This window comes from Panulirus ornatus, chromosome 50 (assembly GCF_036320965.1).
Source record: "Panulirus ornatus isolate Po-2019 chromosome 50, ASM3632096v1, whole genome shotgun sequence".
In the NCBI taxonomy this organism is placed as follows: Eukaryota; Metazoa; Arthropoda; class Malacostraca; order Decapoda; family Palinuridae; genus Panulirus; species Panulirus ornatus.
This window is the reverse complement of record NC_092273.1, coordinates 25,795,523-25,815,485: the sequence shown is the minus strand read 5'-3', so window position 1 is coordinate 25,815,485 and position 19,963 is coordinate 25,795,523. Positions and strand designations below refer to the sequence as shown.

The 19,963-nt window shown below is 43.7% G+C and overlaps 1 protein-coding gene across 1 annotated transcript in view; it reads left to right on the top strand.

The window, feature by feature from the left end:
* SLO2 (slowpoke 2) overlaps positions 1-19,963 on the top strand; it is a 1,142,188-nt gene that overhangs the window by 740,783 nt on the left and 381,442 nt on the right.

The following is a 19,963-nucleotide window of genomic DNA, read 5'->3' as shown; positions in this document are numbered from 1 at the left end:
GGGCATCCATGGACTGTTAGGACTGCAAACAGGTGGAATCAACTTGCTAGTATCCAGAGAATACGTCTGTGAGTGCAGATGCCATTGTTATCTCTTATTTGAAATCATCTGTCAACAACACTGTTGTGATATATATATATATTTATAATATATATATTATATATATTATATACATAATATATTATAATATATATTGAAACTTTACCAGGAATACTCAACAAATTATACTCTGTAATTTGAGCACTCACTCTTATCCCCTTTGCCTTTGTACAATGGCACTATGCACGCTTCCGCCAATCCTCAGGCACTCCCATGAGGTCATACATACATTAAATAACCTTACCATCCAGTCAACAATACATGTCACCCCCCTTTTAATAAATTCCACTGCCAAATACCATCCAAACTTGCTGCCTTGCGGCTTTCATCCTTCGCAAAAGCTTTTACTACCTCTTCTCTGTTTACCAAATCATTTTCCCTAACCCTCTCACTTTGCACACTACCTCGACCAAAACACCCTATATCTGCCACTCTGTCATCAGACACATTCAACAAACCTTCAAAATACTCATTCCATCTCCTCACATCACCGCTACTTGTTATCACCTCCCCATTTACGCCCTTCACTGAAGTTCCCATTTGCTCCCTTGTCTTACGCACCCTATTTACCTCCTTCCAGAATATCTTTTTATTCTCCCTAAAATTTACTGATAAGTTTGTTGAGTATTCTTGGTAAATTATATGGGAGGGTATTGATTGAGAGGGTGAAGGCATGTACAGAGCATCAGATTGGGGAAGAGCAGTGCGGTTTCAGAAGTGGTAGAGGATGTGTGGATCAGGTGTTTGCTTTGAAGAATGTATGTGAGAAATACTTAGAAAAGCAAATGGATTTGTATGTAGCATTTATGGATCTGGAGAAGGCATATGATAGAGTTGATAGAGATGCTCTGTGGAAGGTATTAAGAATATATGGTGTGGGAGGCAAGTTGTTAGAAGCAGTGAAAAGTTTTTATCGAGGATGTAAGGCATGTGTACGTGTAGGAAGAGAGGAAAGTGATTGGTTCTCAGTGAATGTAGGTTTGCGGCAGGGGTGTGTGATGTCTCCATGGTTGTTTAATTTGTTTATGGATGGGGTTGTTAGGGAGGTAAATGCAAGAGTCCTGGAAAGAGGGGCAAGTATGAAGTCTGTTGGGGATGAGAGAGCTTGGGAAGTGAGTCAGTTGTTGTTCGCTGATGATACAGCGCTGGTGGCTCATTCATGTGAGAAACTGCAGAAGCTGGTGACTGAGTTTGGTAAAGTGTGTGGAAGAAGAAAGTTAAGAGTAAATGTGAATAAGAGCAAGGTTATTAGGTACAGTAGGGGTGAGGGTCAAGTCAATTGGGAGGTGAGTTTGAATGGAGAAAAACTGGAGGAAGTGAAGTGTTTTAGATATCTGGGAGTGGATCTGTCAGCGGATGGAACCATGGAAGCGGAAGTGGATCATAGGGTGGGGGAGGGGGCGAAAATTTTGGGAGCCTTGAAAAATGTGTGGAAGTCGAGAACATTATCTCGGAAAGCAAAAATGGGTATGTTTGAAGGAATAGTGGTTCCAACAATGTTGTATGGTTGCGAGGCGTGGGCTATGGATAGAGATGTGCGCAGGAGGATGGATGTGCTGGAAATGAGATGTTTGAGGACAATGTGTGGTGTGAGGTGGTTTGATCGAGTAAGTAACGTAAGGGTAAGAGAGATGTGTGGAAATAAAAAGAGCGTGGTTGAGAGAGCAGAAGAGGGTGTTTTGAAATGGTTTGGGCACATGGAGAGAATGAGTGAGGAAAGATTGACCAAGAGGATATATGTGTCGGAGGTGGAGGGAACGAGGAGAAGAGGGAGACCAAATTGGAGGTGGAAAGATGGAGTGAAAAAGATTTTGTGTGATCGGGGCCTGAACATGCAGGAGGGTGAAAGGAGGGCAAGGAATAGAGTGAATTGGAGCGATGTGGTATACAGGGGTTGACGTGCTGTCAGTGGATTGAATCAAGGCATGTGAAGCGTCTGGGGTAAACCATGGAAAGCTGTGTAAGTATGTATATTTGCGTGTGTGGACGTATGTACATGTGTATGGGGCGGGGGTTGGGCCATTTCTTTCGTCTGTTTCCTTGCGCTACCTCGCAAACGCGGGAGACAGCGACAAAGTATAAAAATATATATATATATATATATATATATATATATATATATATATATATATATATATATATATATTTTTTTTTTTTTTTTTTTTTTTTTTCATACTACTCGCCATTTCCCGCGATAGCGAGGTAGCGCCAAGAACAGAGGACCGGGCCCCCGAGGGAATACCCCCACCTGGCCCCCCTCTCTGTTCCCTCTTTCGGAAAATTAAAACAAAAAAATGAGAGGGGAGGACTTCCAGCCCCCCGCTCCCTTCCCTTTTAGTCGCCTTCTACGACACGCAGGGAATACGTGGGAAGTATTCTTTCTCCCCTATCCCCAGGGATAAATATATATATATATATATATATATATATATATATATATATATATATATATATATATATATATATATTATTATTATTATTTTTATTTTGCTTTGTCGCTATCTCCCGCGTTTGCGAGGTAGCGCAAGGAAACAGACGAAAGAAATGGCCCAACCCACCCCCATACACATGTATATACATACACGTCCACACACGCAAATATACATACCTATACATCTCAATGTACACATATATATACACACAGACATATACATATATACACATGTACATAATTCATACTGTCTGCCTTTACTTATTCCCATCGCCACCTCGCCACACATGAAATAACAACCCCCTGCCCCCTCATGAGTGCGAGGTAGCGCTAGGAAAAGACAACAAAGGGCCCATTCGTTCACACTCAGTCTCAAGCTGTCATGTAATAATGCCCGAAACCACAGCTCCCTTTCCACATCCAGGCCCTACAGAACTTTCCATGGTTTACCCCAGACGCTTTACATGCCCTGATTCAATCCATTGACAGCACGTCGACCCCGGTATACCACATCGATCCAATTCACTCTATTCCTTGCCCGCCTTTCACCCTCCTGCATGTTCAGGCCCCGATCACTCAAAATCTTTTTCACTCCATCTTTCCACCTCCAATTTGGTCTCCCACTTCTCGTTCCCTCCACCTCCGACACATATATCCTCATGGTCAATCTTTCCTCACTCATTCTCTCCATGTGCCCAAATCATTTCAAAACACCCTCTTCTGCTCTCGCAACCACGCTCTTTTTATTTCGACACATCTCTCTTACCCTTACATTACTTACTCGATCAAACCACCTCACACCACATATTGTCCTCAAACATCTCATTTCCAGCACATCCACCCTCCTGCGCACAACTCTATCCACAGCCCACGCCTCGCAACCATATAACATTGTTGGAACCACTATTCCTTCAAACATACCCATTTTTGCTTTCCGAGATAATGTTCTCGACTTCCAAACCTTCTTCAAGGCTCCCAGGATTTTCGCCCCCTCCCCCACCCTATGATTCACTTCCGCTTCCATGGTTCCATCCGCTGCCAGATCCACTCCCAGATATCTAAAACACTTTACTTCCTCCAGTTTTTCTCCATTCAAACTTACCTCCCAATTGACTTGACCCTCAACCCTAAAGTACCTAATAACCTTGTTCTTATTCACATTTACTCCTAACTTTCTTCTTTCACAAACTTTACCAAACTCAGTCACCAGCTTCTGCAGTTTCTCACATGAATCAGCCACCAGCTTCTGCAGTTTCTCACATAAATCAGCTACCAGCGCTGTATCATCAGCGAACAACAACTGACTCGCTTCCCAAGCTCTCTCATCCACAACAGACTGCTGCCCCTCTTTCCAAAACTCTTGCATTCACCTACCTAACAACCCCATCCATAAACAAATTAAACAACTATGGAGACATCACACACCCCTGCCGCAAACCTACATTCACTGAGAACCAATCACTTTCCTCTCTTCCTACATGTACACATACCTTACATCCTCGATAAAAACTTTTCACTGCTTCTAACAACTTGCCTCCCACACCATATATTCTTAGTACCTTCCACAGAGCATCTCTATCAACTCTATCATGCCTTCTCCAGATCCATAAATGCTACATACAAATCCATTTGCTTTTCTGAGTATTTCTCACATACATTCTTCAAAGCAAACACCTGATCCACACATCCTCTACCACTTCTGAAACCACACTGCTCTTCCCCAATCTGATGCTCTGTACATGCCTTCACCCTCTCAATCAATACCCCCCCATATAATTTACCAGGAATACTCAACAAACTTATACCTCTGTAATTTGAGCACTCACTCTTATCCTGTTTGCCTTTGTACAATGGCACTATGGAAGCATTCCGCTAATCCTCAGGCACCTCACCATGAGTCATACATACATTAGATAACTTTCCCAACCAGTCAGTAATACAGTCACCCCCTTTTTTAATCAATTCCACTGCAATACCATCCAACCCTGATGCCTTGCTGGCTTTCATCCTCCGCAAAGCTTTTACTACCTCTTCTCTGTTTACCAAATCATTTTCCCTAACCCTCTAACTTTGCACACCACCTCGACCAAAACACCCTATATCTGCCACTCTATCATCAAACACATCCAACAAACCTTCAAAACACTCACTGCATCTCCTTCTCACATCACCACTACTTGTTATCACCTCCCCATTAGCGCCCTTCACTGAAGTTCCCATTTGCTCCCTTGTCTCACGCACTTTATTTACCTCCTTCCAGAACATCTTTTTATCCTCCCTAAAATTTAATGATACTCTCTCACCCCAACTCTCATTTGCCCTCTTTTTCACCTCATGCATCTTTCTCTTGACCTCCTGCCTCTTTCTTTTATACATCTTCCACTCATTTGCATTTTTTCCAAAAATCGTCCAAAAGCCTCTCTCTTCTCTTTCACTAATAATCTTACTTTTTCATCCCACGACTCACTACCCTTTCTAATCAACCCACCTCCCACTCCTCTCATGCCACAAGCATCTTTTGCGCAAGCCATCACTGATTCCCTAAATACATCCCATTCCCCCCCCCCCCCCCCCCCCACTCCCCTTACCTCCTTTGTTCTCACCTTTTTCCATTCTGTACTCAGTCTCTCCTGGTATTCCTCACACAAGTCTCCTTCCCAAGCTCATATATATATATATATATATATATATATATATATATAGATTGGGGAAGAGCAGTGTGGTTTCAGAAGTGGTAGAGGATGTGTGGATCAAGTGTTTGCTTTGAAGAATGTATGTGAGAAATACTTAGAAAAGCAAATGGATTTGTATGTAGCATTTATGGATCTGGAGAAGGCATATGATAGAGTTGATAGAGATGCTCTGTGGAAGGTATTAAGAATATATGGTGTGGGAGGCAAGTTGTTAGAAGCAGTGAAAAGTTTTTATCGAGGATGTAAGGCATGTGTACGTGTAGGAAGAGAGGAAAGTGATTGGTTCTCAGTGAATGTAGGTTTGCGGCAGGGGTGTGTGATGTCTCCATGGTTGTTTAATTTGTTTATGGATGGGGTTGTTAGGGAGGTAAATGCAAGAGTTTTGGAAAGAGGGGCAAATATGAAGTCTGTTGGGGATGAGAGAGCTTGGGAAGTGAGTCAGTTGTTGTTCGCTGATGATACAGCGCTGGTGGCTGATTCATGTGAGAAACTGCAGAAGCTGGTGACTGAGTTTGGTAAAGTGTGTGAAAGAAGAAAGTTAAGAGTAAATGTGAATAAGAGCAAGGTTATTAGGCACAGTAGGGTTGAGGGTCAAGTCAATTGGGAGGTGAGTTTGAATGGAGAGAAACTGGAGGAAGTGAAGTGTTTTAGATATCTGGGAGTGGATCTGGCAGCGGATGGAACCATGGAAGCGGAAGTGGATCATAGGGTGGGGGAGGGGGCGAAAATTCTGGGGGCCTTGAAGAATGTGTGGAAGTCGAGAACATTATCTCGGAAAGCAAAAATGGGTATGTTTGAAGGAATAGTGGTTCCAACAATGTTGTATGGTTGCGAGGCGTGGGCTATGGATAGAGTTGTGCGCAGGAGGATGGATGTGCTGGAAATGAGATGTTTGAGGACAATGTGTGGTGTGAGGTGGTTTGATCGAGTAAGTAACGTAAGGGTAAGAGAGATGTGTGGAAATAAAAAGAGCGTGGTTGAGAGAGCAGAAGAGGGTGTTTTGAAATGGTTTGGGCACATGGAGAGAATGAGTGAGGAAAGATTGACCAAGAGGATATATGTGTCGGAGGTGGAGGGAACGAGGAGAAGAGGGAGACCAAATTGGAGGTGGATAGGTGGAGAGAAAAAGATTTTGTGTGATCGGGGCCTGAACATGCAGGAGGGTGAAAGGAGGGCAAGGAATAGAGTGAATTGGAGCGATGTGGTATACCGGGGTTGACGTGCTGTCAGTGGATTGAGTCAGGGCATGTGAAGCGTCTGGGGTAAACCATGGAAAGCTGTGTAGGTATGTGTAGTTGCGTGTGTGGATGTATGTATATACATGTGTATGGGGGTGGGTTGGGCCATTTCTTTCGTCTGTTTCCTTGCGCTACCTCGGAAACGCTGGAGACAGCGACAAAGCAAAAAAAAAAAAAAAAAAAAAAAAAAAAAAATATATATATATATATATATATATATATATATATATATATATATATATATATATATATATATATATATATTTTTTTTTTTTTTTTTTTTTTTTTTTATACTTTGTCGCTGTCTCCCGCGTTTGCGAGGTCGCTGAAGCATGGGACAGCGATGCTGTTTTCCTGTGGGGCGGGTTGGCGACGAGAATGGATGAAGGCAAGCAAGTATGAATATGTACATGTGTATGTATGTAATGTCAGCATGCCTTTGTTCATTCCTGTCGCCACCCCGCTACACATGAAATGACAACCCCCTCCCCCCCGCATGTGCGCGAGGTAGCGCTAGGAAAAGACAACGAAGGCCACTTTCGTTCACACTCAGTCTCTAGCTGTCATGTATAATATATATATATATATATAATATATATATATATATATATATATATATATATATATATATATATATATATATATATATATATATATATATGTATATATGTTGATTCGTCAGGATTTTCAATGTATTTAAGGTTAAAGGCACCTGAGGATTGGTGGAATGCGTGAATAGTGCCATTGTATGAAGGCAAGGGGAACTAAAGCGGTACAGGTTTGTTGAGTATACCTAGTAAGTTGTACAGGAGGGTGGTGACAGAGGGTGAGGGCATGTACAGAGCATCAGACTGGGGAAGAGCAGTGTGGTTTCAGGAGTGGTAGAGGATGTGTGGATCAGGTGTAATTGCTCCGAAGAATAAGTGCGAGAAAATACCGAGAGAAACAGAAGAATATGTATCTTGTGTCCACGGATCTGGAGGAGACGTATGGCTGGGTTGATAGAGATGCCTTGTGGAAGGTGTTACGAATATGTGGTGTGGGATAAAGTTATCAGAAGCAGTGAGGAGCTTTCATAAAGAGAGTAAGGTGTGTGTCTGAAAGTAGGTAGAGAGGAGGTTGGGTGGTTCGAGGTGGAGGCTGGTCTACGGCAGGAGCGTGTGATGTCACCATGGCTGTTTAATTTGTCCATGGATGGGGTGGCGAGGTAGGTAAATGCATGGGGTCTTGGAGAGAAGGGAGAGGTTGCACTCTGAGGGAGGCGAGAGGGGCCTGTATGTAGTCAGAAGTATGCTGAAGATAAAGCACTAGTGGCAGATTCGAGTGAGAAACTGCAGAAGCTGGCGTCCAAGTCTGGGTGTGCGTGTGAAAGTAGGAAGCCTAGAGTACATGTGAATATAATCAAGGTCATTAGGTTTAACAGTACAGACGTAGAAAAACGAGAAAACTGGAGTGTTTTCCATAACAGAGTGGGCGCGGCAGCAGATGGAAGCATGGAAGTGGAAGCGGGCGAGAGGGAGAAGGTTCTGGGAGCACTGAGGAATACGCGTAAAGAGAGGTCTTTCTCTGGGAAGGCGACAATTGGTATGTTTGAAGGTATAATAGTCCCATTACGGTGCTCATCTCGGGAACAATGACCCCAGAGAGTGGTCGTGGAGGGGGCCCCCCGGATATACTGTGCTTATCACAGGATGTAACGACCCCAGAGACTGCTGCTCACTCGGGGGGCCCATCGTAAATACGGAAGACACATTAGAAACAAAATATACTTTCAAACTGAAACAGAAAACCCCCAGAGTGTTATCCAACATTCCATTAAAAGCATTATTGACCTTTGCAAAATCAGATTAAGAACTCCTCAATCACAAACCCTCCTCATTGATAACAGGCAACTGATAAACTAATGATTCCACTGTAATCAGTGGGTGTCAATAACTTGCTGGTAACCTCGGCCCACTGAGGAATTCCCTCCACTCAGCTGCCCCACACTATCACAGTGGAAGCGAGGATAAGGGATGTGGAATCTATCCTCCCTCCATGTTATCACACCAGGTGTCCCCTGCCCCCCTATCTACTATCATCCACCCTGTCCTTCCTACACACCAGGTGTAGCCCTGTCCTTCCTACACACCAGGTGTAGCCCTGTCCTTCCTACACACCAGGTGTAGACCTGTCCTTCCTACACACCAGGTGTAGCCCTGTCCTTCCTACACACCAGGTGTAGCCCTGTCCTTCCTACACACCAGGTGTAGCCCTGTCCTTCCTACACACCAGGTGTAGCCCTGTCCTTCCTACACACCAGGTGTAGTCCTGTCCTTCCTACACACCAGGTGTAACCCTGTCCTTCCTACACACCAGGTGTAGCCCTGTCCTTCCTACACACCAGGTGTAGTCCTGTCCTTCCTACACACCAGGTGTAGCCCTGTCCTTCCTACACACCAGGTGTAGCCCTGTCCTTCCTACACACCAGGTGTAGCCCTGTCCTTCCTACACACCAGGTGTAGTCCTGTCCTTCCTACACACCAGGTGTAGCCCTGTCCTTCCTACACACCAGGTGTAGCCCTGACCCCCCCCCCCCCCCTTTACTACCTCGCCACAATAACCTTGCATTCCAGACCAGGTTCAGGCAGTGGAGGGAGTTCCTTGATCCAGATCCAAGATGTGTCAGGCTCCCCAGATATCCACACATGTGTCCCTCTCCTTCGTGACCTCCAGCCAACACCCTTCCTGGTCTTAGTAACTCCCGAGGAAAAATGAGTCTTGAGGAAATAGTGTATGGTGCCAATCCACGCAGTTTCTTGAAGTCAATTTCCCGGTTGTGGAATGGCAGTGGGGGGTGTAGTGGCAGAGGGGGGTGTAGTGGCAGTGGGGGGTGTAGTGGCAGTGGGGGTGTAGTGGCAGTGGGGGTGCAGTGGCAGTGGGGGTGTAGTGGCAGTGGGGGTGCAGTGGAAGTGGAGGTTTAGTGGTTGTGCAGGGGTAGTACCAGCGTAGGGTAGTGGCAGTACAGGTGAAGTACCAGTGTAGGGTAGTGGCAGTACAGGTGTAGTACCAGTGTAGGGTAGTGGCAGTGAGCTACCAATACAGTGGCTGTCAAGTTCCCCTCTCAGGCCCAAGTTACACCCCCAACCCCCCCTTTTTCTCTTCCAGCTTCACCCGCACATGGACTGCTGGCTCTTGGTCCACACACACACAGACACACACACACACACACACACACACTACAAGAAGAACAAATTACAATTACGTAAAGAAATGATGCGTCTGACGTCAGTCAACACAGAACACAAAATTGTGAAGCTTCACGGGACGAAAAAATTAGAAAAAAAAATCTAACGTTAAAAATTAAAAAAAATAATTGTAATACATATTTACAAACTAAATAAGAACATCAAAGTGAACATCGTGTCAGTTTTTATCATCATTTTCTCGAAATAAAGAGTTTTTTCTCTTATATTTTGGTACTTTAAATGGCGACTTTCCCGAAGTTTGAACACAAGTGTCAGGTCACAAGACTTTGATAAATAATTTACTATGATTATGAATAAATGGCGTTCCACCACATCTAACTACACACACAAAAAAAATAGATGAATTCACAAATAGAAAATGAATATCTTAAGCGATTTCATTACGAAAGTTTCAGTTCTTTTTTCATAGAATAAATAATTTTCTCATGAGGTATCGTTCACAAAAAGATACCAGATACATACATATACATATCAACGTATACATACATAAACATACACAGACACATACATATATACATACATGTATATATATTCATACATGCTGCCTTCATCCATTCTCGTCGCTACCCCGCCACACAGGAAATGGTCCGCCTCCCCTTACAGCTATATATACATATATACATATGTATATATGTATATATGGGCAAAACTGAAAGTTGATGGAGAGAGGTGGGTGATTATTGGTGCATATGCACCTGGGCATGAGAAGAAAGATCAAGAGAGGCAAGTGTTTTGGGAGCAGCTGAATGAGTGTGTTAGTGGTTTTGATGCACGAGACCGGGTTATAGTGATGGGTGATTTGAATGCAAAGGTGAGTAATGTGGCAGTTGAGGGAATAATTGGTATACATGGGGTGTTCAGTGTTGTAAATGGAAATGGTGAAGAGCTTGTAGATTTATGTGCTGAAAAAGGACTGATGATAGGGAATACCTGGTTTAAAAAGCGAGATATACATAAGTATACTTATGTAAGTAGGAGAGATGGCCAGAGAGCGTTATTGGATTACGTGTTAATTGACAGGCGTGCGAAAGAGAGACTTTTGGATGTTAATGTGCTGAGAGGTGCAACTGGAGGCTAAGGTGAAGATTTGTATGGGTTTTCAGAAAAGAAGAGTGAATGTTGGGGTGAAGAGGGTGGTGAGAGTAAGTGAGCTTGAGAAGGAGACCTGTGTGAGGAAGTACCAGGAGAGACTGAGTACAGAATGGAAAAAGGTGAGAACAATGGAAGTAAGGGGAGTGGGGGAGGAATGGGATGTATTTAGGGAATCAGTGATGGATTGCGCAAAAGATGCTTGTGGCATGAGAAGAGTGGGAGGTGGGTTGATTAGAAAGGGTAGTGAGTGGTGGGATGAAGAAGTAAGAGTATTAGTGAAAGAGAAGAGAGAGGCATTTGGACGATTTTTGCAGGGAAAAAATGCAATTGAGTGGGAGATGTATAAAAGAAAGAGACAGGAGGTCAAGAGAAAGGTGCAAGAGGTGAAAAAAAGGGCAAATGAGAGTTGGGGTGAGAGAGTATCATTAAATTTTAGGGAGAATAAAAAGATGTTCTGGAAGGAGGTAAATAAAGTGCGTAAGACAAGGGAGCAAATGGGAACTTCAGTGAAGGGCGCAAATGGGGAGGTGATAACAAGTAGTGGTGATGTGAGAAGGAGATGGAATGAGTATTTTGAAGGTTTGTTGAATGTGTTTGATGATAGAGTGGCAGATATAGGGTGTTTTGGTCGAGGTGGTGTGCAAAGTGAGAGGGTTAGGGAAAATGATTTGGTAAACAGAGAAGAGGTAGTGAAAGCTTTGCGGAAGATGAAAGCCGGCAAGGCAGCAGGTTTGGATGGTATTGCAGTGGAATTTATTAAAAAAGGGGGTGACTGTATTGTTGACTGGTTGGTAAGGTTATTTAATGTATGTATGACTCATGGTGAGGTGCCTGAGGATTGGCGGAATGCGTGCATAGTGCCATTGTACAAAGGGAAAGGGGATAAGAGTGAGTGCTCAAATTACAGAGGTATAAGTTTGTTGAGTATTCCTGGTAAATTATATGGGAGGGTATTGATTGAGAGGGTGAAGGCATGTACAGAGCATCAGATTGGGGAAGAGCAGTGTGGTTTCAGAAGTGGTAGAGGATGTGTGGATCAGGTGTTTGCTTTGAAGAATGTATGTGAGAAATACTTAGAAAAGCAAATGGATTTGTATGTAGCATTTATGGATCTGGAGAAGGCATATGATAGAGTTGATAGAGATGCTCTGTGGAAGGTATTAAGAATATATGGTGTGGGAGGAAAGTTGTTAGAAGCAGTGAAAAGTTTTTATCGAGGATGTAAGGTATGTGTACGTGTAGGAAGTGAGGAAAGTGATTGGTTCTCAGTGAATGTAGGTTTGCGGCAGGGGTGTGTGATGTCTCCATGGTTGTTTAATTTGTTTATGGATGGGGTTGTTAGGGAGGTGAATGCAAGAGTTTTGGAAAGAGGGGCAAGTATGAAGTCTGTTGGGGATGAGAGAGCTTGGGAAGTGAGTCAGTTGTTGTTCGCTGATGATACAGCGCTGGTGGCTGATTCATGTGAGAAACTGCAGAAGCTGGTGACTGAGTTTGGTAAAGTGTGTGGAAGAAGAAAGTTAAGAGTAAATGTGAATAAGAGCAAGGTTATTAGGTACAGTAGGGTTGAGGGTCAAGTCAATTGGGAGGTGAGTTTGAATGGAGAAAAACTGGAGGAAGTGAAGTGTTTTAGATATCTGGGAGTGGATCTGGCAGCGGATGGAACCATGGAAGCGGAAGTGGATCATAGGGTGGGGGAGGGGGCGAAAATTCTGGGGGCCTTGAAGAATGTGTGGAAGTCGAGAACATTATCTCGGAAAGCAAAAAATGGGTATGTTTGAAGGAATAGTGGTTCCAACAATGTTGTATGGTTGCGAGGCGTGGGCTATGGATAGAGTTGTGCGCAGGAGGATGGATGTGCTGGAAATGAGATGTTTGAGGACAATGTGTGGTGTGAGGTGGTTTGATCGAGTGGGTCACGTAAGGGTAAGAGAGATGTGTGGAAATAAAAAGAGCGTGGTTGAGAGAGCAGAAGAGGGTGTTTTGAAGTGGTTTGGGCACATGGAGAGGATGAGTGAGGTAAGATTGACCAAGAGGATATATGTGTCGGAGGGTGGAGGGAACAAGGAGAAGAGGGAGACCAAATTGGAGGTGGAAAGATGGAGTGAAAAAGATTTTGTGTGATGGGGGCCTGAACATGCAGGAGGGTGAAAGGAGGGCAAGGAATAGAGTGAATTGGAGCGATGTGGTATACCGGGGTTGACGTGCTGTCAGTGGATTGAATCAAGGCATGTGAAGCGTCTGGGGTAAGCTATGGAAAGCTGTGTAGGTATGTATATTTGCATGTGTGGACGTATGTATATACATGTGTATGGGGGGGGTTGGGCCATTTCTTTCGTCTGTTTCCTTGCGCTACCTCGCAAACGCGGGAGACAGCGACAAAGTATAATAAAAAAAAATAATACATATATATATATATATATATATATATATATATATATATATATATATATATATTGGAAAGGATCACAATTTTGCGCGTGATCAAGATGTTCCTATGACTCCACGGGGGGAAATGAAATACGATAAGTTCCCAAGTGCACCTTCGTGTAATAATCACATCATCAGGGGAGATACAAGAGAGAAATATAGCAGTCAGTTGATATATTTCTCTCATGTGTCTCCCTTGATAATGTGATTATTACACGAAAGTGCACTCTGGAACTTATCGTGTTTCATTTTCCCCATGGACTCGTAGATATATATAATATATATATATATATATATATATATATATATATATATAATATATATATATAAATATATATATATATTATTCCTGGGATAGGAGAGAAAGAAAAACTTCCCACGTATTCTCTGCGTGTCATAAAAGGCGACTACAAGGGGAGGGAGCGGGGGCTGGAAATCCTCCCCTGCAGTCTTTACTCTTCCAAACGAAGGAACAGAGAAGGTGGCCAAGTGAGGATATTCCCTCTAAGGCTCAGTCCTCTGTTGTTAACGTAACCTTGCTAACGCGGGAAATGGCGAATATGTATGAAAATTAGGGCCTCAGTTGCTGCCCGTAACGTCTATATAAACATTAAGAAAGAATATAGCCATTTCTTCTTTCCCTTCTCAAGACACGTCCTGCAAATGACTCCTCCAATATTGACGGACCCACTCCAAATATTTTGTGGTCCACTAGGTGGGAAATATTCTCCTTCCTTGTCTATCACAAAGTCTATTTGTTAAAAAAAGGGGACCACCATCTCTCTCACCCATTCCCGTACCCATTCCACCCCGTCCCTTTCAGAATCCCCCCTTCCAGAATCGTGTTCCATGGGGCTTTTTTTTACCGTGTGCCTACCTCACTGCTGCCATTTTCTAACCATCTATCCAACTCCAGGGGTCGAACCCCGCAGAAAGAAATGGGAGGGAGGGGACATAAATCACTTTCGACGTTATCGCCGTCATCATCTGCATAATTTCTTTCGATTTCTTTCTTTTTTTTTTCTCTCTCTCCGTAGTGGTTCCCCAGTTCCATAATAAGATCTCGTTCGTATCTTTGAATTTGGAGATATTATCTCCCAATTTGGAGATATTTCCCAATTTGGAGATATTATCTCCCAATTTGGAGATATTATCTCTAAATTTGGAGATATTATCACCCAATTTGGAGATATTACCTCAATTTGGAGATATCATCTCCTAATTTGGAGATATTATCTCCCAGTTCCCCCGTTCTCAACTCGGCGGTCATTCCAGTGAAGAGAGAGAGAGAGAGAGAGAGAGAGAGAGAGAGGAGAGAGAGAGAGAGGAGAGAGAGAGAGAGAGAGAGAGAGAGGAAGCAATATTCAGACATGAAAAAAAGAATCTATCGTACTTCCGATCTACTCACGTCAAAAATAGTTCTCTTTATCCACTGGGGTCGTCTCGTCCTTATGGTAACTGGCTATATATATATATATTATATATATATATATAGATATATATAGTATATATATATAATATAATATTGTATATATATATATATTATCAGAGGATGTAAGCATTGCGTACGTTTAGGAAGAGAGGAAAGTGAACTGGTTCTCAGTGAATGTAGGTTTGCGGCAGGGGTGTGTGATGTCTCCATGGTTGTTTAATTTGTTTATGGATGGGGTTGTTAGGGAGGTGAATGCAAGAGTTTTGGAAAGAGGGGCAAGTATGAAGTCTGTTGGGGATGAGAGAGCTTGGGAAGTGAGTCAGTTGTTGTTCGCTGATGATACAGCGCTGGTGGCTGATTCATGTGAGAAACTGCAGAAGCTGGTGACTGAGTTTGGTAAAGTGTGTGGAAGAAGAAAGTTAAGAGTAAATGTGAATAAGAGCAAGGTTATTAGGTACAGTAGGGTTGAGGGTCAAGTCAATTGGGAGGTGAGTTTGAATGGAGAAAAACTGGAGGAAGTGAAGTGTTTTAGATATCTGGGAGTGGATCTGGCAGCGGATGGAACCATGGAAGCGGAAGTGGATCATAGGGTGGGGGAGGGGGCGAAAATTCTGGGAGCCTTGAAGAAGTGGAAGTCGAGAGCATTATCTCGGAAAGCAAAAATGGGTATGTTTGAAGGAATAGTGGTTCCAGCAATGTTGTATGGTTGCGAGGCGTGGGCTATGGATAGAGTTGTGCGCAGGAGGATGGATGTGCTGGAAATGAGATGTTTGAGGACAATGTGTGGTGTGAGGTGGTTTGATCGAGTAAGTAACGTAAGGGTAAGAGAGGATGTGTGGAAATAAAAAGAGCGTGTTGAGAGAGCAGAAGAGGGTGTTTTGAAATGGTTTGGGCACATGGAGAGAATGAGTGAGGAAAGATTGACCAAGAGGATATATATGTCGGAGTGTGGAGGGAACGAGAAGAGGGAGACCAAATTGGAGGTGGAAAGATGGAGTGAAAAAGATTTTTTTGATCGGTGGCCTGAACATGCAGGAGGGTGAAAGGAGGGCAAGGAATAGAGTGAATTGGAGCGATGTGGTATACCGGGGTTGACGTGCTGTCAGTGGATTGAATCAAGGCATGTGAAGCGTCTGGGTTAAACCATGGAAAGCTGTGGAGGTATGTATATTTGCGTGTGTGGACGTATGTATATACATGTGTATGGGTGGGTTGGGCCATTTCTTTCGTCTGTTTCCTTGCGCTACCTCGCAAACGCGGGAAGACAGCGACAAGCAAACGAAAAAAAAAAAAAATATATATATATACATTTATTTATTATACGTAGTTGCTGTCTCCCGCTGTTAGCGAGGGAGCGCAAGGAAACAGACGAAAGAAATGGCCCACCCACCCAAATGCATATGTACTATACATACACTTACACATACGCACATATACATACCTATACATTTCAATGTATACATATATATACATACAAGACATACATATATATATATGTACATATTCATACTTGCTGCCCTCATCCATTCACGTCGCCACCCCGCCACACATGAAGTGGCACCCCCCCTTTCCCACACCGCGCGCACGAGGTAGCGCTAGGAAAAGACAACAAAGGCCCATTCGTTCACACTCAGTCTCTTAGCTGTCATGTGTAATGCACCGAAACCACAGCTCCCTTTCCACATCCAGGCCCCACAAAACTTTCCATGGTTTACCCCAGACTCTTCACATCCCCTGGTTCAATCCATTGACAGCACGTCGATCCCGGTATATCCACATCGTTCCAATTCACTCTATTCCTTGCCCTCCTTTCACCCTCCTGCATGTTAAGCCCCGATCGCTCAAAAATCTTTTTTTACTCCATCCTTCCACCTCCAATTTGGTCTCCCCTGTCCTCGTTCCCTCTACCTTTGAAAAACATATATCCTCTTTGTCATATTCCCTCACTTATTCTCTCCATGTGACCAAATCATTTCAATACACCTCTTCTGCTCTCTCAACAACACTCTTTTTATTTTCAAAAACAATCCTACTTCTTAAATCCCCCCACTCACTCCCCTTTCAAATCTGCCCACCTCCCACGTTTCTCATGCCACAAGCATCTTTTGCGAAAGCCATCACGGCTTCCTAAACACACCCCAAACCCCCCCCCTATGAGTCCACGGGGAAATTAAACAAGTTCCCCAAAATTTGCCACTTTCGTGTAATAATCACATCATCAGGGGAGACACAAGAAAGAAATATAGCAGTCAGTTGTATACAACGAAGAGACGTAGCTAGGACCCCATTTGGCAACAACGGTGTGATCATTACACGAAAGTGCACTTGGGAACTTGTCGTGTTTCATTTTCCCCTGTGGATAAGAAAGGCATTTAGTTGATCAGGGTTAGGGGGGAAAAAAAAATGATGCATTGTGGAAGCGTTTGCACAACATTCATGACACACACACACACCACACACACACAAACCACGAATCACTATGTACACTTTTACCTAATGTTCACGTGTTATCATTTACTAAAAGGGGTCCATTTAATCTGCGTGGACAGCTGTGTACTACAACGACCTAACCATGTTAGCGTGTTGACCCCCAGCACGCTCCAGCCTCCCTGGGTGTGGTCGGGGTGAGAGAGAGAGAGAGAGAGAGAAGAGAGAGAGAGAGAGGAGAGAGGAAGAGAGAAGAGAGAGAGAGAGAGAGAGAGAGAGCCAAGGGCCATGTCATCTGACTGCCATTAACACACTGCGTTTCAACGCACTCGTTAAGCCTCATGACAATATGAGTGGTATCTTTGCACGTGTCTATCATCTTTAAAACCCTCCCCTCATGCGCAAATCATGAGGAAGGTTTTATCTATCAATTTATATAATATGTATATATATACTAGATTATATATATATATATATATATTATATATAATATATATATATATATATATATATATATATATATATATATATATATCTGAAATCCGTAATTTATAGTTATCTGTAGGGCGTTTTAGACATTTGAATTAGGTTTTGACTCAAACACTTTACGTCAGCTAACACCATGAGTAGTTTCATGAGGGCATTTCCCGACTACTGGGGCCCTCATACAAATATCTCTCACGGAAATTTTTGACTACTAACCTCATGAGACGTAATTATGAGGGTAATCTGAAAGTAAACCTCATTGGGACGTAATTATGAGGGTAATCTGACAAGTAACATCATAAAGAAGTAATTATAGGTAATCTCCCAAAACCCTCATGAGAAGTAATTATGAGGGTAATTACTATATTATACACACACAAATATAAAACAAAATTCTGATGTTAATATGATTGTAAAAATGAGAATCTTTCCCGAATACAGAATATGGTTGAAGTCTTCAGGGAAATGACTGCTGGCAGAGGCGTTCGCCAGCATAATTTAAATTGTCAAAATAATTAATCGGCAGCGTTATGTCTCTCTTGGTCGCCTGTTACGACCCACACAAGAAGGAGTCGAACCTCCACGACTACCAACTCCAACAGATTCTTAACGACCCTTGAGCACGACGGTACGACCCTTGAGCACGACGGGACGACCCTTGAGCAACGACGGTACAACCCTTAGCACGACGTACGATCCTTGGTCACGACGGTACGACCCATGAGCACTTACGGTACGACCCCTAAGCACAATGGAACAATCCTTGACCACGACGGTTACGACCATTTTGGGACGACGGTACGACCATGAAACACGACGGGACGACAGTTAGCACGACGGTTGAATATTAACAAAAAGTTATGACCCATTAGCACGACGGTACGATCAATGAGCACGACGATACGACCATTAAGCACGGTATACGACCCTCGAGCCAACATTACGACCCTCAAGCACAAGGAACAACCCTTGAGCTCGACGGTGCACGACCTAAGCACGAGGGAGTGACTCGACCACGACGGAACGACCCTTGAGTACACGGTACGACCTTGAGTAAAGACGTACGACCCTTGAGTACGACGGGTTTCGACCCCCGAACACGACAATATGCCTCCTGGTTACGCTGGCGTGACCTCTGACCTGACCTTCCATGTGTCCGACACGGGGTCGTGCCGTCGGACCGAGGGGGGAGGGGGAGGGGTCGTACCCCCCTCTTCTAAGCTCCCCAGAGCTTCAAATTCTTCCAAGTTTTCGTCCCATTTATTTCCTCACACGTGATGCTGGATGAATTAACGACACGGACCGTGTGTTTCCCGGGTGAGAAGGTCCCGTGTGGCGCTCGCACTCTGCACGAGACAAGGGCCTGGGTCGGGAGAACACGTGCCACTCACGATAGATAGATAGATAGATTGAGAGAGAGAGAGAGAGAGAGAGAGAAGAGAGAGAAAAGAGAGAGAGAGAGAGAGAGAGAGAGAAAGTTATGACTGTTCTGTGGCGACACAGCTCTCTAGCACCATGCCCACCTCTGGGGAAAAAGCAGCCCACCATGCCCCCCCATGCCCACCCTCTGGAAACAGCAGCCCACCATGCCCACCATGCCCACCCTCTTTGGGAAACAGCAGCCCACCATGCCCACCCTCTGGGAAACAGCAACCACCATGCCCACCCTAGGGAAGCAGCAGCAGCAACCCACCATGCCACCCTAGGGAAGCCGCAGCAGCAACCCACCATGCCCACCCTAGGGAAGCAGCAGCCACCCGTCCGTGCTACTCTCTCGGGGGGGGGGTCAACACCCCTGGACCAGGGTGCTTCACGCAACCATCTCGTCTCTCCTGATTGCGTCTCTCACCACAAAAAACATTTTGCCCTTCCGAAATAACGGCGAATATCCCTTATATATAATTATATATATATTTTATATAATTATATATTATATATATATATATAATAAAATATATATTCCCTGGGATAGGGAAGAAAAATACTTCCCACGTATTCCCTGCGTGTCGTAGAACGCGACTAAAAGGGGAATGAGCGGGGGCTGGAAATTCCTCCCCTTTCATTTCTTTTTTAATTTTCCAAAAGAAGGAACAGAGAAGGGGGCCCCGTTTAGGATATTAACTCAAAGGTCCAGTCCTATGTTCTTAACGCTAACTCGCTAACGCGGGAAATGCGAAAAGTTTGAAAGAAGAAAGAAAGAATATATATATTATATATATTATATAAAATATATATATAAAATATATATATATATATATAATTTAATTAAATTCAGAGTATTCCTTTCTTATCCACCGGGAAATGAACACGATAAGTCCCCAGGTGCACTTTCGTGTAATGATCACATCGCCGTGTTGTGTGTGTGTGTGTGTGTGTGGTGATTACTTTTC